The sequence below is a fragment of the Dipodomys merriami genome, unplaced genomic scaffold (assembly GCF_024711535.1).
Source record: "Dipodomys merriami isolate MVZ:Mamm:240054 unplaced genomic scaffold, mDipMer1.0.p SCAF_3, whole genome shotgun sequence".
Lineage (NCBI taxonomy): Eukaryota > Metazoa > Chordata > Mammalia > Rodentia > Heteromyidae > Dipodomys > Dipodomys merriami.
This window is the reverse complement of record NW_027204492.1, coordinates 45,562,486-45,583,832: the sequence shown is the minus strand read 5'-3', so window position 1 is coordinate 45,583,832 and position 21,347 is coordinate 45,562,486.

Genomic DNA, 21,347 nt, shown 5'->3' with positions numbered 1-21,347 from the left:
GTATCTGGTCAATCCACACTTGAGTTGTGAAGTCTATTATTTAACCAGTTATAAATTCTATAATTTATGTGTCATATTTATTTGTTTATACTCTATATTATCTTTTATTTCTGTATCTATTTAAACAACAATGGTTTAATGATATGCTTTTTACCCTTTCTCTTTTTTACTTTGAATTTCATTACTTAGTAAATATGATGTGGGAATATACATGTATGCATGTGTATGTGTGTTTATGTGTGAATATTCATATACATATGTGTCTATATACACATGCAAAGTGGTGAAATTCTATATATGTACATATTGTAATATTTACATTATACATTTGTATTGTCTCACATATTTGAGCAACTTAAATCTTTTGTTGAACTTTTACCTCTAGATATTTTATGCTCCTCACTATATACTGTTAATGTGGTAATACTTCCAAGTTCATAATATACTGTTTAAAAACTGAAAGGGAACAGTTTGAGGTTTTGACTTGCAACAAGTATATTTTTCTTTATCTTTTATACTTCACAAGGCAAAGGTTCTTTTGAAGGGCTGATGGAGATGTCAGAGAAGAAATGTCTCAGACAGAAAACGTTTGTTATAATAGATAAGAAGTACAGCAGTCAGAACAATCATCACATCACCTTGCTTCTACCTTCATTTTCTGTACAAATGGCCACTAGCACACTAGCAACATCCAGATGAAATGTGCTTATTTTTTTATGATAAAACATTTAGAAGAAAAATGTCATTAGATTGAGTAATAGGAGAGAAAAGACATCAATATGAAGATTACTTTATCATGTTGTTACTGGGTGAAAATTCTCATATTTTATGAGCCATCTGATGCAAAATTTAGCAGGAAAGCTGAGAGACAGAGAAGATAGCTGCATTGGTTCCTAGGAGAGTAGGTAGTATTTCAAAATCTTTGCTTTTGAAACAGACACAACTACCTTACAAAGGATGCAATAGAATGTAACAGGCATACATGAAAAAAGTAGTACTAACAAGTAAGAAAAACCTTGAAAGTACACTGAGGGATACTTAACTGATGATAAGAATGGTCTTAAGCCGGGCGCTGGTGGCTCACACCTATAATCCTAGCTACTCATGAATCTAGCCCGGGCAGGAAAGCCTGTGAGACACATATCTCCAATAAACCACTCAGAAAACCAGAGGTGGCGTTGTAACTCCAACTTTGAGCTGAAGAGCTGAGGAACAGAGTCCAGGCCCAGAGTTCAAGCCACATGACCAACCAAAAAAAATACTTTTAATTTGTACTTTGTACTAAGACAATCCCTGAACTAAAGCACTTTCTACCCACCAAATAAAAAGGAATCCACTGGCAGCCAGTCATAGCAGAGTTTCCCTAATATATCCTGAATTATCTTTCAAAGTCACAGCATAAATGTATTGATTTCACCAGGCCTCATTTGTAGATCAAAATCAGATAAAAGGAAACGTGCTTAATTTTCACTCAATTTTCAAATAAAATATCATCTGCCAGACTGTGTTATTGGTGGCCCTCCAGCAGTTAAAATGACTTTATGGTTGAATTCCCATTGTTTGTTGCCCTCAAATTTCACTGTGCCACAGATTACAGCAAGGACTGTGGTCTAGCATGGAGTTTCTTCAGCATGAACAGGTTGTCTATCTACATGTTAATTTGGAAATCACTAGAAAGCAACATTTCAAATAGTTCACATAAGCATTCTTGTCTCAAACAGCATTTCCATTCCACACCAACGTGGCTGTGCCCATGTACAGGAGAGACAGCAGACATCAGACATCATGGCTTGTCCATTGTGGTGTAGTAGATGTTGAGGAACTCAGCAGCTCTACAGGCATGATCAATATAGGTCTTTAAGTGCGCATCTATGGATTTCAAGATTTGAGACACATCATAGTAAAAACATTAGGCATGAATAATAAGTAACTGATTTTAAATGCAGAAAACTTTAGAAAGGAGTTATTTAAAATGGAAAGAAAACCAAAATCACTGAAGACCGCACCACACAAACTCTAAGTGAAAGGGAGAGCCTGAAATAGTATATTTCAAACACTAAGATCAACAACTGCTAAGCCAAACCAATTATTTACATTAGATGGTGAAACCAATAACATCCATGACAGACAAAAATTAAATGAATTCATGATTTCTAAACCAGAGTTACAAAGAATTCTAAAGGGTTGAAAGCAATATAAAGAAAACAACCAATATAAAAAAAAGACAGCAGTCAAAATCACCAGAAGATCGATTTAATAAACACAGGAAGAATAAAAGTATGCAGGAATAAATAATAAAGAATACAGGTGGACCTGTTGCAACAATGAGAAGTACAAGTTGTCATGTCCAAAAAGAGCTTTACAATGTCGGTGCGGGGGGGGGGGGGGGAAGGGGGGGTAAGGAGAAGGATTGGGATGGGGGGGAGGGGGGAGGCTGGGAAGGGATGTGAAGGGTAAACAAAGAGGAGGCTGCAATGCTTGGTAAGAAATGTACGCATTATCCTGCCCATGTAATTGTAACTCCTCTGTACAGTATGTTCACAAATAAAATAAAATTAAATTAAATTTTAAAAAAAGAATAAAGAATACAGGAAATCAAGAAAAGGGCAGGAAACATGAAACATCTGCCTATAAAATCCCTAGACATTAATAGACTAAATTCCCCAATCAAAAGAAGAGCACCAAATTGGTTTAAAAGAAAAGATTCAATCAATGTTTGCATTCTATTTTGGGTTATTATTTTTTTGGGGGGTCCAGTCATGGGGCCTGAACTCTGGGCCTGGGCATTGTCCCTCACCTCTTCAGCTCAAGGCTAGCACTCTACCACTTGAGCCACAGCACCACCTCCAGATTTTTTCTTTTTGCTTATGTGGTATTGAGGAATCAAACCCAGGGCCTCATGCATGCAAGGCAAGCGCTCTACCACTTAACCACCTTCCCAGCCCCTATTTTGGGTTATTTTTTAATTGATTAATTAATTAATTAATTTAATTGATTATTTTTTAATTGATTACTAATTATGAAACATGGTTTTAATATATTACTTGTATGTCACTTTTCTTAAATAAATAAAAGATGTTAATCTCTGATCTTAGATAAAATAATTCTGATACAAACATTTGCACAAAATAATATACCTTTAAATATGAAGAACTATATGAATAATATGCAATTCAGAAAAAATAATTTTCCTTTAAATAATTTCTGGAAATATCTATTCTCTTTATTAATATGTTAATTATATGATGAATGCTATAGTCAAGGACAACAATAAATGAGTATAAATAAAATTTCATACATAAATAATAAAAAAGAAACATTCTTTGTTGTAGTCACATATGAAACTATGTCCTTAATATGCATTCATCCACTAATGGTATCTTTATACTTTTAAAGACTGTCAAGCAAACCTGATGCTAAGCAAAATGAACCCAAAGATAGGGACACAAGAGTTTTTTTTTATCATTTTTGTTGTTTTTTTTTAATATACTTGTAATGCACTGTGTGTTTTTTTTTTTGTTTCTTTGTTTCTTTGTATATTCTTCCCCCATGATACAACCCCTGTTGTCACTGTATTTGATTCCTGTGTACTGCATCTTATATATACATTTTTTCTAATTTGGGGAGGGGAAGGAAAATTAAAAAATGCTGAAATAGTGATACAGGATGACCCATTGTAACAATGCGACATACAAGACATTATTTTGAAAATGAACTTCACAACGTTGAGTGGGGAGGATGGAGGAGTTGGGAGGTGGGGAGCAAAGGAATGGTAGGGGAAATGCAAAGGATGGGGTAACAATGATCAATAGGAAATGGACTCCTTACCTTGCTCATGTAACTGTATCCACTCTATACAGTATCTCTACAATAAAAAATATATTTAAAATCTAAAAAAACCCAGCAGAAACAGAAGCAGAAACTGAATCAAAAGAAGATGAAGCACAATCCCAAACACATGATTTTTCTTACTCCACTACCCCACTATAAAAATAAAAATAAAGCAAAATATCATCTACTTTTGAAAAATATCAAACAACAAAGAAATACAAGGTTTAAAATAAACAACATAGTGGAATTTCAGGAATGTGGTGGCATTGCCATAGTTAAACTTCCTAGCTGTCTATGACAAAACAATGATTTTGAGGCCTACCACACATTTCTCCTAAAGAGATTCATACCAATAAAACTATAAACGGACAGAGACTCATCCCAGCAAATAAAAAATAAATAAATAAACCATGGGAATTCAAGAACTGAAAGCATTGAAGATTTCAGAACCAGCCTGTTGACTTCTGCTGAGAGGCTACAAGTCTCCTCCAGCATGGTCAGAGCAACAAACCTTCAGGCCTACACTGGGGAAAAATCAGAAAGAGGAGTTTCAGACTGCCACACTCACATAGAGATCCCTCACCAAAATGTTTCTGGCCATTTTAACACCAACTCAAACCCATGAGTACCTATCAGCGACCCTCCTTTGGGCGACCAGCTCCCCATAGTGACCCAATATGCCTGGAATGGATCCCCCACCTATGAGCTAGGGAACATATTCAAATAGTTCAATGAAGTTCATTGAAAACAACCGGACAACAAAGCAGGAAAACAAGGACCTAGAAGACATTTCACAAGATGTTGATAAATTTAATCAATGAAAAGTTTGATAGCATATACATGAAAATACATGAGCCTGATGAGTCTAACCAAAGATAATAATATTAATGGGAGAATTCATGCAGTACACAGAAAAGAAGCTAAATTAGGTTAAAGAGATGACAAAAATATCCAGTAAAGAGGAGCTACCTAGTTAAAGGAGATTAAGTAAAATACAAACGAAAAAAATGAAGCATAGAATTCCTAAAGAAAGACATTATAAAAGAGAGAAGGTCTTAGAAATGACCAAACAGACAGCAGAAAATTAAATAATAAAATAGAAAAATCTCTGTGGCAGAATAGACAATCGGGAAGACAGAGTCTCAAGGCTGGGACAGAGCAGATACAATTCAATGAGAGGAGTTAATTATACAGAACAAATCCAAGAAACAAGAAAACAGCTTGCAGGAACTGCAGGACTGAATTTGAGGGTGATAGGATCAAGGAAGTTGACGAGCAGACAACCAAGGGGAATATGAATATATCTCAGAATTCTCGCACAGAACTTCCAAAATATCCTAAAATAAAGGCTCATTCAGATGCAAGAAGCATTTAGAACACCGAACAGACCAGATCAGGAAAGAACATCCTACTGCCACATTATAATGTGCACAAATACAAGAAACTACATGAGCGATATGAGCCTAACCAAAGATAATGGAAAATTTCATGCAGTACACAGAAAAGAAGCTAAATTATGTCCAAGAGATGACAAAGAAGTCCAAAAGATTATGTAATACACAAACAAACAAATCAGTGAAGGACCTGGAAGGGTCTTTAAAGCTGTCAGAAGGAAAATATTAATTACTTATAAAGGAAAATCAATCTGAATAACTACAGATTTTTCAACCAAAACCAAGAAAGCAAGAAGCACCTGACAAGATATATTGTAAACTCTAAATTCAAACAATTACCAGTCTAGAATATGGCACCCAACAAAACTCTCCTTCATAACCAAATGAGAAATTAGAGCTTCCATAACAATAACAAAATTTGAAACAATTTATCTCCACCAAACCACCACCACAATAGATCCTTAAAGAACACCATCATACAGAAATCAATAAGAATATGATATTGGTAGGGAAAATGTGCCATACCTGACAAACATAAATATAGTAAGAATTGAAGAGGCACAAGACCCTAATAAGGTTGATACCATGGAAGACACTATCAGATACCTCTCAGTCCTAAATCTAAATATCAATATACTTAATTAGCCAATTGAAAGACTTAAGAGTAACCAGTTGGGTCAAAAAACAAGATTTATCAATTTTTGGTTTACAAGAGATATATCTTGCAGACAAGAACAGACACATTCTCAAAGTAAAAGCTTGGAATAAAATCTATCAAGCAAATGTCCCTAATAAACAGGCAAAAGTAGCAATCTAATAGATAAAATAGACTTCGAATTAAAAATAGTAAAGAGAGACAATGTCATTACATAATAATAAAGGAACTACACTAAAGGAAGATATAACAATTCTAAATATGTACCAAATGATGAAGCACTCAACTTCATCAAATGCACACTATCTGATGAAAAATTATACATAGATCAAAACACATTGTTTATTGGCAACTTCAGTACATCCTTGTAACCTCTAGATACATAATCCATCCAGGCAAAAACTCAGTAAAGAAACCTCAGTAAGAAACATCGACCAACTAGACTTAACAGACAGCTACAGACTATTTCACCCAGCAGAATCAAAGTATACATTCTTCCCAGGAGCACATTCTCTGAAATAGATCATATCTTAAGTCATACAGCAAATCTGCAATTTTTTTTAAAAAATGAAAACATTCCTTGAATTCTGTCAGACCACAAGAAATAAAATTAGAGCTCAATAGCAAAATCCATCACCAAAACTCTAACTCATGGAGACTGAATAACACATTGCTGAATAATCAGTGGATCATTGAGGAGATTAGAAGAAAAATTTGAACTTTTATTGATTTTAACAACAATTATTCTACAAAATACCAGCTCCTTAGTATTCTGTGAATACTATATAGTTCTGAGTGCCTACATCAAGAAATTGTCAAAAACTCTAATCAATCCTTTAAGAATTCCCCTCAAGCTCCTTGAAAAGTATGAACAGGGCACATCTCAAAGCAATAGATGAAAAAATAATAAAAATTAAATGAAAACTAAGTGAATTAGTGAATAAAAAATAGAAAAGATTAACAAAGCAAAGAATTGACCCTTTGAAAAAGTTAACAAAATTGATATAACCTTAGCATATTAGAGTAACAAGAGAACACACCCAAATTATTTAAATTGGAGATGAAAATGCAAACTTCACAACAGAAATAGGAAAGATTCAGAACATTATAAGGGAATATTTTGCAAATGCTTATGTCAAAGAATCTGGGAATCTGGGAGAAATGTAAGCATTCCTAGAGAATATTGATATACCCTAACTGAACCAAGAAGATTTAATTAAATTAAATAGACCCATAACAAGTAATGACAATGAAATCACAATAAAGGACCTCACATCAATGAAAAGCCCAGGACCAGATAGATTTACAGCCAAATTCTATAATGCCTTCAACAGAGAACTCACTCCAACACTCCTCATGCTCTTCAGTGAAACAGAATGGGAAAGATCACTACCAAACTCATTCTATGAAGCCAGGATAATCCTCCTCCCAAAACCAGATAAGGATGCCAAATTCTATAATGCCTTCAACAGAGAACTCACTCCAACACTCCTCATGCTCTTCAGTGAAACAGAATGGGAAAGATCACCACCAAACTCATTCTATGAAGCCAGGATAATCCTCCTCCCAAAACCAGATAAGGATCCTTTAAAGAAAGAAAGAGAACTATAGACTCATCTCTTTGATGAACATTGATGAAAAACTTCTCAATGAAATTTTGGTCAACCAAATTCAACAACTAACTCAAAAAAATCTATACTATGACCAAACAGGATTCATTCCAAAGTTGCAAAGCTAGATCAATATGTGCAATTCAATTAATGTAATTCAACATATCAACAGAAGCAAGGACAAGAACTACATGATCATCTCAATAGATGCAGAGAAAATATTTGACAAGATTCAACACCTCTTTATGATTAAAAGCTCTGGAGAAACTAGGAATCCATGGAACATTCCTCAGTATAATAAAGGCAGTACATGCAAACCTACAGGCAGTGTTATACTTAATGGTGAAAAGTTAAAACCATTACCTTTAAAATTAAGAATGCCTACTCTCTCCTCTCCTCTTCAACATAATATTGGAAGTCCTAGGAAGGGTAATAAGGCAAGAGAAAAGCAAAGTGAATTCAAATAGGGAAAGAAGTAAAGCTATCCCTCTTTAGAAACAACATGATTATTTAAAGACCCCTATAGATTCCTCACCCAAGCTATTTATGTTGTTCTGATACTTTGGTAATGTAGCAGGGTATAAAATCAAACCCCCAAATCAGTAGATTTTCTACTGGGCCACAATGAGAAGAGTGTAAAATAGGCTCAAAAAACAATCCTAAGGATTTAGTTAACCAAAGATGTGAAGGACCCTTAATGTGAAAACCTAAAAAAAAATATTGAAGCAGATTTTAGCAAATGATGAAGGGACCATAATACAAGACCCAGAAATAAGCCCATATACATATAGCTCCCTAATATTTGATAGAATACTCAAAAACACAGAATGGAATAAAGACAGCCTCTTCAACAAATAGTGCTGTCAAAATTTGATATCCATGTGCAAAAAATTGAAGCTAGGTACTCATATCACCCTTACCAAAAACAATTCCAAATGGATGGAAGATCTCAAAGTTAAGTCCAGAAATAGTTAGAATAGTATGGGAAGGCATGAGGGAAACACTAAGCATTCCAGACAAGAGTCACTTAATCTATAAATGTGTTGAAAGAGTCAAAGCTTCTTAAGAAAAGATCAAGAAACACAATAAATCAAAAAAGACTGTATAAATGGGATTGCATTAAAATAAAGAGTTTCTGCATGGCAAGGGGCATAGCTACCATTATACAGACAAAGCCCATAGAACGGGAATTTTTTTAGCTATTCGTCATACAAGGGTTTCATATCTAAAATATACTTAGAGCTCAAAAAATTACATACTCAAAAATAAACCCTCAAGGGCTGGGAAGGTGGCTCAGTAGTAGAGCACTTGCCTTGCATGCCTGAGGCCCTGGGTTCGATTCCTCAGCACCACATAAGCAAAACCAAAAAAGCCGGAAGTGGCTATGTGGCTCAAGTAGTAGAGCACTAGCCTTGAGCTGAAGAGCTGAGGGACAGCCCCCAGGCCCAGAGTTCAGGCCCACGACTGGACCCCAAAAAAATAAATAAATAAAAAATAAAAAAATAAACCCTCAAAACTCAGCAAGCCAATAAATGTGCTAAAGAGTTAAAGAGACTCTTCAGAGGAAGAAGTAAAGAACTGTCAATAAACACATGAAGAAATGTTCAACATCTCTGGATATAAAAGAAATGCATATCAAAACTACATTGAGATTCTACCTCATCCCAGTTAGAATGGCCATAATAAGAAAAATAACAATAACAAATGCTGACAGGGATGAGGAACTCTATTACACTGATGGTGGGAATGTAAACTTGTTCATATACTCTGGAAAGCAGTATAGAGAGTCTTCAAAAGAATAAACCAAGAGCTTCTATATGACCCAGCAATTCAGTTCCTGGTCATTTATCCAGTAGAACACAAACAAGGCCACTCTAAAGCTACCACCACAACCATGTTCATTGTAATATTGATCACCATACCCAAGATATGGATTCAGCACAGATGTTTCTAAGTGGATAAATGGATCACGAAAATATGACATATACATAATGGAATTAATCGCCTCCATCCAAAAGAATGATAATGTAACATTCATAAGAAAACCAGAAGAATTGGAAAAAAATTATATTAAATAAAGGAAGCCAGACCCAAAGAAACATAGGTTGCATGGTTTCCCTCATTTATGATAGCAAGAATGTGCCTATAAATCTACAAGCAAACACACTGAGTGATTTATATCTACCGACCTATCTATCTATCTATCCATCTATGTATACATACACACATACACAAAGACATGATAAATTACACAGGAGTCTAGACAGTCACACACTTAGGCCAAGGAGAATATGAATAGGAGTTGTTCACAAAGGCTCCATAGCTACATGCATATGATTATATGAAATAATATTTTATGAAATGAGCTCTAAGTAAAAGATACAAGAATTATTTTCTAGTTGCTGTTGTTGCTGTTTTTGTTTTTGTTTTGTCTTCTTTGTTGTTTTTTATTTGGGAGGCTAATAGGAGGCACATAAATGGTGGAACAAAGGGTGAACAAAAATAATGGTACTCACTAGACACTACATGGGCAATGAACTGTATAACTTGTGGGAGAGAAAACTGGGAAGGAGTGAAGGAAGAGGAAGCATGGTTCAGATATAATTATATGAGGTATACTTTAATTTTCATATTTGAAGTAAAGTTGAAAAAATACATCCTCATGTGCACTTAATCTATAAATGTGTTGAAAGCTCCTTAGGAAGATTTTATATTCATTAAGTATATTGTTAGAAGAAAATTTTAATGTATATGCAGAGAAAATCAGCAAATTAGTGCTTTTATTAATATAATTCAATTCTGTTAATTTTAATTTTTAGTTTAGTTATTAATCAAATTAATGATTGTCTCTAATTAGCACAGAAATAAGGTGATAACTATACTCTGCTACAGGCCCTGATATTCAGGTTCCATTGGAACAACAGTGAAAGTGCACATATGTTCTGATGTGAGGTTTGCAAAATATATCAAAATAAATAAAAAGGTGGATGGATACCATAACATTTACTTGAAATTTCTTTCAACTGGTGTACCCCCCAACACACTTTTATGCTGACACATTATGCAAAGGGAAAAAAATAACGTTCACAACAACCTTTCAGAGTCATTTAGTATTTGAAACATTTGAAATCCAACATGAATTGACATTCCTGTTTTAAAATATCAGGAAGACCACAATGTTAGCATTCATACTGAATTAAGTCCAATTATATTTCTTAGCTTGAAAATCATTTTCTAAAATAATAGTACTCACAGTCTTCCCAAAACTTTGCAATTCAAATAAGTCAGCATTACTTTTAATTTGATTGACCAAAATTTAAACTAGTAAACATCCCCAGAGTCTGTGCATCTTATTTTACTAAACTATGATAGCAAATTACACATGTGAATCTTATTTTAACATCTGAGTTACGGAACTTCAGAATCAGTTAAGACTATTACAAATGACCTCTCTTTTCAGTTGGGAAATACTGTGTGTACAAACTCCTAATATTTGAAAAAAAAATAATCTCCTATAGTGAAAATGTTAATATACTGTTAATGCTAGTTCTAATGCATATAATTAAAAAACAAAACTTAACCCTTGACCAATATTCCTTCATGGGCAATAATCAAGTCCTACACTATCTCTCAACTCATACCTACTTGATTTTGTCTCTTTTAATCATTTCAAGTGCAGCATAAAGGTAATGATTTTTCAATCTCAGATGAGGTATTACAAATGACAGTACTTTTACATAGGTTTGATTATGAAGCTTTTCAAATATTGAAGGTTCATGTTACTTTACAGTACTAGAAATGGCTGCTAAATCAGAAATGAATGTGCCAGAGCTAGCAAAGCAAGTAGTAAATAAGAGGACATAAGAAGAGGTGTCCTTGCAAAAATCAAGAACTGTAATAACAACAGATGCTGGAGGGGATGTGGACAGAAGGGAAGCTTACTGCATTGTTGCTGGGAGTGTAAACTTGTTTTACCACTTTGGAAAATAGTATGGAGATTCCTCAAAAGACTCCACATAGAGCTCCCTATGACCCAGCAATCCCACTTTTGGGTATTTACCCAAATGTTTACAAACAAGGCCACAATAAAGCTACCAGCACAACTATGTTTATTGCAGCATTATTTACTATAGCTAAGATATGGAACCAACCCAGATTCCCCTCAGTAGATGAATGGATCAAGAAAATTTGGTATATATACTCAATGAATTCTATTCCTCCATCAGAAAGAATGACATTGCCCCATTTGTTAGGAAATGGAAAGACTTGGAAAAAATTATGTTAAGTGAAGTAAGCCAAGCCCAAAGAAACATAGGTCCCATGGTTTCCCTTATTTGCAATATCTAGTATATGTATGAGTCAAGCAAAAAAGGTCAGATAAGGTGATGTTAGGAAAATGAACCCTAAGATATGTATTCAAATGTTTTTTTTTTCTTTCATGCATTTGTTTCTAACGCATTTATAAGATTATTTCTTTGTTGCTTTGTATGTCGCTCCTCCACAGTATAACCCCTGCTTTCACTGTATTTGACGTCGGTATAATTTGTGGAGGGGAAGGGGAAAAACAAGTCGTTTAAATAAGGATACAGGTGGACCCGTTGCAACAATGAGAAGTACAAGCTGTCATGTCGAAAATGAACTTTATAACTTTGGTGTGTGTGTGGGGGAGGATTGGGTGGCGGGGGAGGAGGCTGGGAAGGGATGGGAAGGGGAAACAAAGGAGGAGGATACAATGCTTGATAAGAAATGTAGTTATTATCTTGCCCATCTAATTGTAACCCCTCTGTACAGTATTTTCACAATAAAAAAAGAAGAGGTGTCCTTTCTGAGCCTGCTACAACTTATTAGAAGGCTAGCCTGATGCCAGCATTAATAAAATGTTTTTCTATGGACAAAATCAATTCAAAAATAATCCTTTCTCTTTGTTCGTGAATGAAGAAAACAAGTAAATAATTTTGATTTTGGAGTAAAAAATGTTTCTGTAGCAATATACAAGGTGGTTTGGAAGGAAGCACAGATCAGATTAATACACTGGCATCACATCTCTGGAAAAGTAGGTTCAATTCCAGCTCTTGTCACAAATGAAATGAATTTGATGGTCTGTAGTAAGCAGCAGTTCATGACACACCAAACTGCTGCACCGTTTTGCAGAGAAAATCAGAAGTGTTCCATCTAGAAAAAAGTTAATCCCGTTTGATGAAAAATACACATAGTGCAATTCTTTCAAATATGTAGGAAGGAAAATCCCTTACTGATAGTGAGCATTGTTGATTGAAAGATATAGGAAATGGCCATCCTTTACTTCATTACTTTGGTTGGTGGGATGATCAGAAATGTGTTCCTAGCGCCAAAAGCATTACTGTTTTGCATTTTTATTAGAATATTGGTGTGTCATTACACAGGTGCCCTCAAAAAACAGATGTGTGACTAAAAATTGCCCAACGGTATATTTTCTCACTAGCATATCACTATCAGACTCACTTGAGTTTGAGGGACCCCAAATTATTGGTTTCAAGACTCACTTAAGGAATCTCTAGTGTAACATGACATATTTTTGAAGGAAGTTTCTTGCTACCAATTTCAGTTGTAAGTTCAATCAACTTCTCTGTATTATCAATTCTTAAATAACTATCTTTTGAAAATCATGCACTTTTCAGATTGCCCTTTTGTAGACATAGATGGAATTATTCATTAAGTAAAGCATTAACAGTGTCCATAAGCAGCAGGCTTAATGCTTCTTTCTAGAAAAGCCCAATAAGCTATGTAATTTTGTTTCTATGTCAGTCTCATCATTTGACTCTAAGCACTGTCTTATGATAATAAAATACATAAAGACTTCCAGGATTAACCACATTTCTTGTTTTAATACCAGAATATTGTGAGGATAGATGATTCAAGACATGTATTAATACAATAGCTGCTCTGACTTGTCATTTTATCCCAGAAGACATGAAACATATTTGTTTGTTCACTGAGCCTTCATAACCATGTTATATAGTTCTACAAGGAATCCAAGTTGGTTGAAGTAACTTCCCTGGGCAACATGCCCATATTGTTCAAATGTTTATTTAGATTCAAAAATCTGTTTTAAACACTGAACATTGACTACATTAAATTACATAACTAGGTAGGATTGATGTTGCTAAGAATATTTTGAACAAAAGTATCATTTCAATAGCAGAAACTATTTTCTAAGAATGATTTTTAAAAACCTATGAACATGCACTATGCAAGATAGTATGCAGCATCCTCTCCTTAAATTATCATAACATCATGCATAGGGATCTATTCTACTATTTTTTTCAGATGAGGAAATAAGTTCATACGATTAAATAAATTACTAATATCACATACAAAATAGGAGATAGGAACAAATTACTTGGGCCCAGTTGGCATGCCATATCATTATTGTGTATACAATAAAGTATATGTTACTTGTTGCATAATTAAGGCAAAAGTTAAACTGCTGTATCAAGGAAAGACTAAGATATACTGATTTAAATATATTATTAATGTTATTTGTTTATGAAATAAGTCTATTTGTATCTTGTAGAATAGTCTTGTAGTCTTTGTTGAATTTTCAACTATTATTCTGCACAACCATTCAGATTTTTAAATTCCTTCCTCCTCAGTGTTCAGGCATCTTTCAGGGTATTGTCTATATTTGCATTCTCAAAGCTTGGTTGATCCTAGCAGACACAGAGAAAACTGTAAAATTGTGAGAAAGTAACTTCGCTCTCAATTAGTGATGACCAAGCTGAACATATTACTTCACACATTTCATCTTTATTTGTGTCTTATTGGCAGATATACTTTAGAGCTAAATCAATTGCCTGGCATGAAGGAGACCTTGTCTTCCAAATTCAGTATTATAAATCATAAAAACTAAAAATAGGGGCTGGGAAAGTGGCTCAGTGGTAGATTGCTTGCCTTGCATGCATGAGGCCCTGGGTTCTATTCCTCAGCACCACATAAGCATAAAAAGCTGGAAGTGGTGCTGTGGCTCAGTGGTAGAGTACTAGCCTTGAGCTGAAGAGCTGAGGGACAGCACCCAGGCCCAGAGTTCAGGCCCCATGACTAACAAAAAAAAATTAAAAATAGATAAAATTAAATAACTTTTATTGGCCTAAACTGGGTATTATAGTTGCTAGGTCAATGTCTGTGGCCCTATTAAAAAGACTGAAATAAAAAAAAACAAATAGGTTGTTTATTATTAAAGATTAAGTATAAAGTCGAAGCTTACACCATATACAATACAATAATCCTATGGTAAATACTTTAAAAAAGACAGCAAGACCATAGAGAAGAGTTGGATGAATTTACAATGATAAGAATACATTATGTTCTAATGTCAAAAATGGTACATGTGTGAAACATTGGGCTTGGAATCATGTTTTGATTAAAAATAACTTCTTGAGTGGGAACAGGTCAGTTATTTATGATATCTATTACATCATTATATAGTATACAATATAAAAATGCTATGTAAAAAACATAATGTAATCTGTAGAATATAACCCAGGATATTTATTGTATTCTAATCTAATCTAACCTAATCTAAGCATACATTGTCATAACCTATATAAATTGGTAAAAATAGATAGATAAAGTGGCACGTCAAAGTTTTCTTTGGTAGATCCTGGGATTTGAACTCAGAACCTTATGCTTGCTAAGCAAGTTCTCTACCATTTGAGTCATTGCCCTACTGCTGTTGCCTTAATTATTATTATTTTTTATTGTGAAAATACCGTACAGGGGGTTAAAATTACATGGGTAAGGTAATGAGTACATTTCTTATCAAGCATTGTTGCCTCTTCCTTTGTTTCCCCTTCCCATCCCTTCTCATCTTCCTCCCTCCTCCCCGACCCCCCCCTGCCAAAGTTGTAAAGTGCGTTTTTCGACATAATGACTTGTACATCTCATTGTTGCAATGGGTCCACCTGTATCCCTATTTAAATGATTTGTTTTTTCCCTTCCCCTCCACAAATTATACCAACATAAATACAATGAAAACAGGGGTTATACCGTGTGCTAATTTTTTTTTTGACTAGGGTCTCGTGTTTATAGATAGGCCTGCCAGGATTTCAACTTTCCTGGTTAAGCTTCCAGTGTAGCTGGGATATGCACCATCATGTCCACCTTTTATTGGTTGAAATGAAGACTTTTTTTCCCCCAGGTTGGACTCAAACCCTAATTCTACCAACTTCTTCCTTCAATTACCCAAAATCATAGACATGAATTAGCATCCCTAGCCTCAAAATTTTATTGATGATTCTTGAAGTTAAGTACACAAATATTCACTATGTAATGTCTGAAAATTTTCTTAGTAAAAACTTAAATCCAAAATACTAAAAGTGAAAAAAAAATTCAAAACTAAGATAAAAAGGGTGAACAATACTAAACTGAATATAGACTAATAATTGACAGAAAGAAGACTAGTGTGTGTCAAGGGCTTCATTTCCTAAAGTTATTTTACACAGTAGTGTCAGATGTTATGTACTTTTACTCTAATTTCTATCTATGGAGTCTTTTAGGTGGAAAGTTTTCCACATGAAACGTTCTATAATAATGTAATTTACAAGGATTTCTGTACCTTCTGATACCTTTCTGCTACAGTAGGCCATGACACTCATCTAACTGCTTTATGGTTGATTGATAAGTACTATTCCTTTATGGTTTTCCAGTCAGTCCTAGTCACTTTCTGCTAAAATATTCCTTGTCACAAGATTATTAGTAGAATTTTAAAGGACAACTGTAATCTACAATTCATGTTCCTTTCCATTACACTTTTTTGAGAGTCTTGATTTTGTCCCTACTTATTACTTAAATGACATTGGGGAAGTAACTCAATGTGTACATGTTGATTTATTCATTGGTAAAATGGAGGAAAATATGTGCACAACATAGGATATTATGAATCTATCATAGAACAACTTAAGATAAAACATGTAACAGAGTGATTGATATATATTAAGTCATATATTTCACCTTTGTAAATATGGGGTATGAGTAGGCTTTAATTGTAACATCTTTAAATATGCTTATAGTGTAATCAAAGCTTATTTTAAAAATTATTAAAATTTTTACATTTCATGTATACAGTTTTTTTCTGACATTAATGAGTGGAATAATCATCATCATTAACTAGCTTTAGAATATGTCCATTACATCCATTAAAAGCCTTCATGTTAATATGCTCCATAAGGATGAAACAATTCTTTTCCTTAGGTGACATTAGAATAAGGAAGTATACTTTTAGTTTAAAATTGCAGTGTCTTTCAAAACTGTATTTGAATCTTTCAGTGCCTCTATCCTGAGAGTCTTCAAGCTTTTTGCCTCCTTTGTTTCTTTAGTGTTCAGTAACTTTGAACCTGAACAATTAGGGAGACAATGTTCTTCTTTTGCTTTTGGTTTTAAGCTCTAATTTTATTCCAATGTGATCTGAAAGAATGCAGGGAATAATTTCAACATTTCTGACTTTGAATGGTTGCTTTATACCTAAAATATTATCCATTTTGGAAGTTTCTGAGAAGAATGTATGTTCTGATACTGCTGGGTGAGATATTCTGTAGATGTCTGTGAAGGTTAGTTAGTCAATGCATGTCTTTTGTTCTGAGGTTTCCCTGTTAAATTTTTGCTGGGTTGATCTATCGAGAAGCAACTTTGATATCCTTGGATCTATGTGTGTTTTAGGATAAATATTATCTGTTTGAAGAAAGTGGGTGCTCTGGCATTTGGGGTACATATATTTATATTTGTTATATCCTCCTGTAGGAAGGATCCATTTATTATTATGTAATGTCCTTTTTAGTCTCTTGTCACTACTTTTAATTTGAAGTCTAGCTTAATTCCTATTAGTATTGCTACTTAGGCCTATTTATGGGGCCTGTTTGCTTTATAGATTTTATACCAGCTTTTCACATTCACAATATGTTTGTTTCTGTGGGATATGTGTGCCTCTTGAAGACAGAGGACAGCGGGGTCTTGCTTTTTGATCCAGCTCGTCAATCTACTTCATTTAATTGGGAATTAATTCCCTTAATATTTATAGGACTAAGAAATGTTTGGGAATTCCTGTGATGTTATCCACCTTATTAGGGGCCATGCCTTGTCATTTCTCACTATATTTATTTGGTTCTCTGTTAAATAGCCATTTCTCTGCCAGAATAAAGAATCTTATCTCCAATATACTTCTCACAAAAAGTCAGAAGAGTACTGTTGTTATTCAAGTGGTAGAGCATTAGCCTTTAGAGTAAGAAGCTAAGGGATAGCATCCAGGCTCATATTTAAAGTTCCAGGACTGGCACATGAGAAAAAGATGGAAGGAAGGAATGAAAGAAGCAAGGAAGGAAGCAAGAATGGAAGGAAGGAAAGTAGGGAGGGAGGGAAAGAAATACAGAGACAGAATTTCTTTAAGTCTTTGTGGATGTTATAAAGTTGGGCTAGATGCTCTTTTTGGATCCTTTGCAGGTTCAGGGAAATGGAACTAACTTCTCCTGACAAAGTTCTTAATAATCATGATGCTTGACTCCTGAGTAACTAACCAGAGCTACTCAGGCCAAAGCAATTAACAATGCATGTCATACTATTTCTGTCTTATGCCAGAAAATAGAACATATAGTTACTACTTAGTGTCTTTATCTTCCCTATCTGTGAAAACTTGGCATGATGAAATTGTGTATTTATGTCTGTTTCGGAAACAATATTTTGAGAACATTCATTGTAATCAAACATTTCCCCTATATTATTTCTAATTATTATGATTATTGAGTGTTTATAATATGTCAGACATCACATTGCTTGAATTTTTTGACAACTAATTTATAACAAATTGCTGTTACCATCATCATTTTAGTGTAGAAATGTTTCACATTTTACTGATGAGTAAACGGTGCATTGGAGATGTAAAGTACTTTCTCAATATCACTTGACAACTAAGTAACAGAGCTTGATTACGTGCAGTCTCACCTACTTTCCCATGAGCAAATGTGATTATCTACTTATTCAGTATATATCAATCTTTGTTATTATTTACAATTATTAATGTATAAATACCCCATATATTAGGTATTGTTATGCCTTAGTGACTTCACTGAAAGAACTAAAGGATAGAAAGTTTGTTTAAATGATATTCTTTGAGGCATGCAAACACTAAATTGCAAATCTGAGGTTTAAAATAAGTTCATTTTTGAACCTTCCCTTCTGAGATCAAATTGCAATTATATTACTTCCTAGCTGTTTTGGGTGAATTATTCAATCTATTAGTGATTTAATTATCTCACTATAATACTGGGCTAATGACAACAGGAACTTGATAGACTAAATTATGTAAGAGGCCGAAAGTGCTTAGAATCAGGGTCTGGTACATAAGTGTTATATAAACAGCGATTTGTAATAATTTTAAAAGCAGTTAATATTACTATGCTAGTATATGCCATGAATTATTTGTCATATCAAGGCACTATTCATCTTCTCGATAGACTTGTCTCCTTCCTTACTTCTACTTGTTGCAACAATTATAAACATATTTTAAGAAACACAACAAACTAATCAAAACTTTTTGATGATGTAGCAATAAGTCTATTCACAATGAGCATTTATGATTAGTATGCTTTCTAATGTGATAACAGCATTTGAAAACAGAAATTCATTTTTTCATGTGTCTCATAAGGGAAGAATAAAGGAAGAGTTTCCCATTGCTCTAGGGAATTGCTAACTTTTGTTTCTCATATGTAGTGTGAAAATAATTCCCTTATCAAAGCTAATGGAGACAGAGGTCCAAATCAATATTATTAGCACTGAGCTCAAAGGGAACGGTCCAGCTTCCATGCTGTGCAAATATCAGCTGAAGCCCTGGGGAGGTATTTTACTAATTTCACACATTGCCTAAGAGTCATTTCTAAACTATAAAAATAATATGTTTTTCTCATAAGTAGAGTTACTTATATCTCTTAAAAGAAATCGTGTGAATTAATTTTATAGGTCTTACATAATTCTATGTTATAAATATATTGTCATTTATTTAATCAATACCCTATGATTGAATCTGTACATTCTTGCCAGTATTCAGCTCTTATGAAAAACACTTTTAATATTTGTCATAGCTAGTGCTTTACACAATAACATAGATAACTTAAAAATTGGCTAATCTTGATAATCATTTACTATGTAGATATATGCCAAATTCAGGATTGTGAGTAAAGCTAAGGAGTAGTTAACTCATTCATTCATTCATGAATTACTTACCAAGTGTCTGCCCCAAACTATATACTCTATGTGGTGGGTTCTTTAATATTGGCCTTTGTAATAATATTAATTACAAAATAATCTTGATTCACAATTGCCCCATTTTATATCTGCTGTAAACTGGGATTTCTCAGCTTCATATCAATACATTCTAAATTAAATCTAGTTCTGTTATTGGAGGAAGTAAAAGGATGAGATGGTTGCTCAACTTTTCAGTTTCCATAAAAATCACAGGAACATAATGTGTATAACATTGTGTATCTCAATTCTTCCAAGTTTCTGTGATCAAAGAATGTTACAAAAAGAACATCACAATGTTTAAATTTAGGCAAAGATTTATTTTAGTGAAACATGATATATTAGGGAGAAATTGGAAAAATACTGAGAAACATTTCCTGTTCTTGGTAGGAAATGGGAGTGAAGAATCAAAATAGTAGTTTTTAATTGTGGTATTTTATTTTATGAACTGGGGACCATGGTCATATCTCCTAACAACCCCCAATCATTAGAAACTGTGGACTCTGGGAAAGTACGTTTTTTAAAACACATGGACAATAAGTGTGAGTTTTAAGACTACCAATTGCCAGACATGATGTCCGTTAATTTTTTGCCCTTTTACCTAGTCAAGTATATCACCGCTTCTTTATATCATAAAGGAGAAAGCAAATGCAGATAGTCCCTTTCAGTCTCTCCATTCTAGTAGTTTAATATCTAAAAAGAGCGAGCAACGATGGGAAACAAGATGCTCTGATTTTTCAGTTTGTATTTTCAAGTTCTGTCTTTAACTTCTGAGTCTGGTCTTTAACTATATATATTTAAATATTTTCATTTTCCTGTCACCTCATCTATCTATCCTGCCTGAGATTATTATTACCAGATGAACATAACTGTGGAATTTTCATTTGCCCCAATATCTTAGATACTTTTATGGTGATACCATGTTGGAAATACCTTAGTTTGTTTAAGAGAGAGAAGATCATATTGCTTGTGATCAGTTAAGTAAGAATATGTTAGCCATTTTAGAGACTTATTTAAAATACGTGTTCCCTCGAGCAATCTAGGTTCCCAAAGTTGTTATAAATATTTGAGTAACACTCTTTAGTCAGGGGTATATAAGTAATCGCACTGTTCTCTTAGAAGCATCCAACCAGCTATCAGGAATAAAAAATAAATTAAATTTGATTGTCTGGTTCCAAGAACAGATACTCCATAAACATAAATTAATGCAGTATGTATTGCATTATGATTTCATTTTGTTAATTATTCAAGCCTAAGTTCAACACTGATCATGGTAATTGTTGATAGATTCAGTAGGTATAATTAGTCTGTAGATTTTAAAAGCAAAACTTAGAGGCAGTTTTAATTTTTTTCTAATCTTAAAAAGAATCAAAATAAAAATCAAATTCTACACATATATTTAATGACAACTTTAAATAACACACACACATACACATAACAATCTTCAATATGTATGATATATCTTGAAGTTCAAGCTGTTGTTTTTTGTTTTTCCAAATAATTTTAAAAAGACCTTTATACCTTGTATTTAATTGGCCACCTAAGGTAATCTGCTGTAAATATAAATACAGTTCAAATAGTATTCCATACTAG